Here is a 6464-nt window from a genome sequence, read left to right as displayed (position 1 = left end):
GCTTCTTGTATATATTTCTAAACCACGGTACTTCCAATATGTTATAGTCTGCTTACGTGCAGAGAAGTAAAACCCGCTCGCTATCTATAAGTAATAATATTACGTCCGAAACGCTCCGAAACGCTGCGCGAGTGAATTAACCAAAACCCCACATCGAGAATTCAAACTGGCTCGCGCCAATTTTACTGACCAATCAAACGAAGGGTTATTTGGCGAAGCCCTCCAATGAGGAACTCGACAAAAAATTCTCATGCAGACAACCAATGGTCAGCGAGAGTGTAGGCACAAGCCCGCCTACTTTGCATTCCACAGCCAATCAGCTACAAAAGAAGAGAAAACAGGAACTCGGACGAGAATACATAAAGACAGAATACAGAATACAGAATACAGAACACAGAATACAGAATACAGAACACAGAATACAGAATACACAATACACAATACACAATACACAATACACAATACACATGTAATTCAAAAATGAGAATGAAAGGATCAAACATTTTTAAACAAGCAATAACATAAAAATAAAACAAGTTTAATGCTGTTTTAACAGGGAAGAAAGTTCAAATATGTTTCAATTGTGAAATAAATTACTCTGTGCAGTGTTTACTTTGTCACATTCAGAGTACTCATACAAATAATACACAACTTTTTCCAAACCCATAATCTCTCAAGAGAGATCAATAATTTTCCAGTTGACAGTACAGCTCATACACTGGTGATGACATCAGACGTTTGTGGGTATATTTATATATACTGAGTAGGGTTTCAAGTAAGGCAAGATATTTCATTGCCTCATGAGGAAACTGTGTCAGCAAAATTAATACATGACATAATTCATAGAAAAACAAATAAGTGACGTCAAGAAACCACATCATAATCTTACACAATCCTTATTTTAAGCAATATTTAACCAAAGTATTGCACATATGCAGCATTGCAAAATTCCTTCTAAAAAACCTTGCCTACCGGTAACTAGAATATTTTACATGTTGCCGTGACGCACTGTTCCTATGACCTATTCTTGTCACAATGTCTTATTAGATTTGACAACAAATTGTTCTGAAGTAGTGTTTATGTATGATTGCCCAACCTGAGCAGTTTGCTGATGATTGCTGTCACGAGATTCAGAGTTATTACGTCAGTCAAAGCGATGCTTTTCATTGCCGTCCTCATGGAGAATTACAGCACTGACGTGACACTGAATGAGGCTGAAAAAAAAAGATCTAAGCTCCAGCTGAAAATTGTGGTGATGAAGAGATGAGAATCACTTGATACATGATAGACTTGTGAGTGTACCTTTTGTAACAAGATGCATGGTATCGCAGTTCAGTGCACACATGATCTGCATCTCCTATTTCCACCAATAATGTTTCATAATTTTTAAGTCTTGCTGCTGCTCAGAGGTTTTTATGCATCAGTTTCATGAGTAACGAGCTCATTGACAAATTCTTTGCTAAGACTTCTATATCTTTCCATACACTCCCATATTTTGTTCGACATGTAGGCTGTGTGTCGGGTACCATACTTACCAACGCCAGCTAAATATCCAGATACGTATCTGATTCTACATAGGGCCAATTGCACAGGCGTAGGTTACTATAATTAAAATAAAAGTTAGATAAGTGCATGTTCACCACCCTGAATGTGACACAACACACAATCAGTGTTATTCCTGGTGACTGGAGGATTCCATCCACAGTCATCTTCGAGAAAATCATCCTTCATCAATTTGGAAATTAGGTTTGTCCCCAATTTGTGAAGGAAAAGGTCAATGTTCCCCTCCAACAGTTTATCAAAGGGTGAATCAATCTAAGATGCAGACAGAGACGAATACCATTATTACACGTGACTGACTATAGTCACTTGGGTTTGTACTTTTGTACTGTTTCAAAAGAGCGAACATCATTTACTGTATTAATTTTGACGAGTTTGTTGACAGGTAATTTTTCCTCTGCAACCCTCAGTTTATGTTTTAACACTTGCATGCTGACACACAGAGCAGTTTCTTCTTCATGTATTACATCAGATTTTATTAAGTCCCAAACAAACCCTTATATTCCTCATTTCTATCAGTCAGTGGAAAAGCAATAACATGCGTTAGGCAGCTACGCTACCATTATCATCTTCCTCTGCTGTGCGGCCCACTCAGCTGACATTGGTACAATAATAACAGGGCCTAAAAGCTCGGTTCAGCTGACTGTATGCATACAAACCCACCCACACCTCCACACACGAATAAAGGTGCAGACATACAGCTGATTTCAACTTTAGATCAGTTTTAATCCAAAAGACAGTATACAAGAATACGTCGGGTACTTTTGAACATATAACATGGGGGATGGGGGATGGAGGATGGTACATTCAAAAGTACATTTTTGATTTTGCTGTTCAGACAAAAAAAAATCAGCCTCAAAATTGTATATATTATATATAATATATATAGCAAGCTGGGATATAGGCTCCATCAACTCCAGTGACTGGAAAAGCGGAAGAAAATGGATGGATGGGACACACAACAAAATAGTTTTACGTTTTTTAAATGGTAATGAAGCAGTCTTTCCATATATTATATATACAGGATATTGTATACCCTTTGTATGTATGTGTTTTGCATGTAACCGAAATAAAAAAAAACCCCATTAATTAATTACTTTAAATGTACCTTTAGACATTTTTTGTAATGCTGGTTTGTTTGTATTTCCCACTGATCTCTTCTTATTTAGTACTAGTGGATAGTTTGGAGTGGAATACTGAGAACATATCATTCAAAAATAGCCACCGATCTGAAGTTGTTAGAGCAACGTAGATGGGCCTCTCTCTGTACCACTTGTTTTCCTGTTTACTTATTGATGGCCCCGTGTTTTCTGAGGTCTGACACAGCTAGACTATTGGGTTAGTGGGGAGGAAAGTAACTTGATGTGCTATAGATCCACTGACTGCTGTTTGAACTGGCCGTCGTGCAGCTTGACGTCATGCATCGTGCAGTGCTGCTTTGCAAATATTAGAGTTGCTTGGTGCTTATGATATATAAAGACTATAATTAGTTGTTTTTTGTGGAGGTTACATGCAGGATTGTTTCCCGCCCAGGCTTAAGGACCAAAATCACTTCTATCAACGCAGCAAGGGAACCACAACAAACATAAATGGAGGCTGAGTCTTTTACCTCTGCATACAGGCCAGTTGTGTCACTTGTTTCCAGTCCTTTAAGCTAACCATCTTCCAGCTATCATAGGGGATGGGGGAATTAGCTCCCGAGGCCAGGATCGTACCTGCAGGAATCATTCTAGCTCCAAATCATCGGCGGATCTGCAAGACAATTGGTGGAGATTATGCGATCACCTGCATTTGTTAAAAGGAGGTTTTATTTTCACTCATGGCTGGATTTTCAAGCGGAGTGCATAAAAACTACTGAAGGAATTTTCATGAAATGTCATCTGAGGATGCAACATGGACCAAAACAGACCCCATAAAACGTAACTGTGGATCTAGAGAAAAGGGTGGATTTTTTCCAAGATAAGACAAAAAAAAAAAGTGTTGACTGAGTGCTTTCACATTGCTGACTTAAAATATTTGAACCGTAAACCAAAAAAAAGTCAATAAAGACTTGTCTTTGAGAGTAGTTCTGGTATTCAGGATTTACTTTAACTTGCCGAGTTCACCTCTGTGTTACGGCGTAATTACTGTGGGTGTTAGATAATTGATGGAAAGGAGAGCGTGTGGAAAGTAGCATGTATATTGATAAGATATAACACTTATCTAGAATGGAATAATGATCTTTAAAGAGTGATATTACCCTGCCATAATTAGTACAGAGCTCAGGCAGCTTCCAGGAGTGCCTGATTATTTGGGTAGCAGCAGGAAACGGGTGTGTAGCTCAAGCGATTCCTACTTTGTTCTGATGATCACATTAAAAATATTCAATTAAAACCACTGCATGGTAGCCTTGAGAATATTTGAACCTTTAAAATGCTGGCAGTAAATCTCTAACTCTGGTTTTTGATTTTTTTCAATCCCGCTTTGACGTTTACATTTCCAGCAGTGCCCTTAGAGGTCCAAAACATGACCTTTAAGGTGAACAGCCCTCCCTGGCTGTCATTGTGAAAAGGTTTTCAAACACAATGAAAGACTAAGAATTATTAATTACTTTAAAAAGGGCAGTGAAAAATAAGCTTTAGCAACCTCTATCCGTCGCCGACCGGCAAAATATAACAGCTTAACATTTAAAATGTCAAACATCACAATCTGTGACAGCTTTGTTTTTCTATTCAGACAGGCTAAAACGCTTGCAAGCTACACATCTGCAGCAAACTCAGTACCATTTGTGTACAATCTGTGAGGTAAGAAGTGTCCATTTACCTCTTTAAAACAGGTTGTTCAGCAAGGCCACACTAATATGTTTCAACCATAGAGCCAGATTAAATGAACCAATTTAATCAGCTGCTAGAGTGAAATATAGTAAACCATGGCCTCAGTAGTATTGACTGAGATGGGGGTCGATATATACGTCGTTTTCTTCCTTGCGTCGCATAGGAGCTGTTATACCCCCCCCCCCCCAGGCCAGTCAGCCTTGACATTCTAATTGAAATTCATTCTCTTCTGCTTGTGATCGGTGAAGCGGGTCCCCGACAGAGCGGGTATACACATCCGAGATGTTCAGCTTGTTGCAGAGATGGGAGACATTGTCTTTCATGTCGACATTCAGATGAAAGCACCCCTGTGATTGAACCTGAACAGAGCTCCTTGCATGGAGGTGAGGAAAAGAATCTAATTCACATAGTTTTGAAGGAAAAAACATTGGAGGAAAAAATACAGAGGAAAAAAAAAGACGTCCCATTATAGGAGTAAGAATTACCAGCTTTGGAACTACAGACCAAAAACATATAAATAATTCATTATTTCTATAACCCACCCATCAGTCTGTTTGAAATTAAAAACATTATGTGGAGCATATCTGGAAAACCTTACAGCATCTCTTCATCAAATGTAAAACAACAAAATGGTTGTGCCTCAGCAATGCGCTGGCGACGCGTCCCGGGTGTACCCCGCCCCTTACCAGCTGGGATAGGCTCCAGCAACACCCATGAACCGCAAGGCAGATAAAGCGGCTGCAGATGAGACGATTGTGCTCGTCTTGTCTATGTTTGAGGAATGCTGGAAAGAATGTTATCTACAGATGACTCTTATTTTGAAACAACAGTTAACTGGAAAATTCCAGCAAAGCAAAGAGTCACGAATGACCTGCTTTTGATCAAGACTCACAACTCCAATACTTGTGGTTGGAGCCCAGCTGTAACACTGTCAGTTCAACAACAACAGCAAAAGCTCAGGAGCAATGACTCTGGAACATTTCCATACCAATAACCCATTGTTTCCTTCTTCAAAGTGAAAATGAGGTATCTATAGCTGCCTACAGCAGCAAAATCCTTTCTCACTATTTTATGATTAAACCCTCAAGACATGTGGAAAAAAAGGGCATGAGAAAAGGATAAATGGTATCCACAAAGATCAGGCAGGGCTTTGATCTTGCTCAGGAATGAGGAGTATGCGACTAGAAGGAGAAAGTGTTTGTGTGAAATGGGTAGGACGAGATGGCATGAGAAGAAAAGGCAGAGACATCATATCATTCTCTTCTTACTATAGGTGACATTGTAGCAACTATACTTTAGTGTTTAATACATTTTATTCAAATGTCAACAATATAAAACAGTACAAATAGAACATCTGAAAGTAAAAAGTAAAATAAACAATCCCCTCCTCACTGCAACTAACAAGAAAAGGAACATATACCAAAAACTAAAGGAACATTTACAATATGTAGACGTCAGGAAATAAATACGCCAGAATATTCCGCATAAAATTCATTCTTGCACCGTTGGTTGGTTGGATGAAAACGGTTAACGGCTTCAGTCACCAGGCTGCTGGGTAACACAGGAAGTCTGAGCCCCTTTGATCCCCTTGAGAGCGTAGGGCGTACTCTATCAGTGCTAATGTCTGGTTGATAATGTAATCTAGTTTACAACCTCAGTGGAACATTTGAAGTAATCTGATAATGCCGGGAACAAATGAATGCCCGGGCACTCTCGGCTCCGAGGACGGTAATCCTATTTTCTGCTGTTTCACTGTCAAATGCTCTCCCATCTTATCCGATCGGCTCCTAATTGACGAGAGCAGTCTCGTAGCCTCGGAGCTATAAAAGGAGTGACGAGAGCAACACTGAACACTCCGTGTTTCTGATTTTCACAAATGTATCTTGGGTGACATTGTGTTGTTTAAAGACAAAACCTGAATGAGAATATTAAGGTTTTGTTTCTGGGATGGTGAAGACATGAATAAGATGAACTGTGGGCCTCTGCTGAGACTCCGCTCACACTGCGCCAGCCATTTCAGTTTAAGCAGTAAATCAGCACCTGATGCGTGCGCGTCAGATCCACTCTTAGTGGCCCAGATGCACTGGATGC

This window comes from Brachionichthys hirsutus, chromosome 21 (genome assembly GCF_040956055.1).
Source record: "Brachionichthys hirsutus isolate HB-005 chromosome 21, CSIRO-AGI_Bhir_v1, whole genome shotgun sequence".
NCBI classification, from domain to species: domain Eukaryota; kingdom Metazoa; phylum Chordata; class Actinopteri; order Lophiiformes; family Brachionichthyidae; genus Brachionichthys; species Brachionichthys hirsutus.
This window is presented reverse-complemented; position numbering follows the sequence as displayed.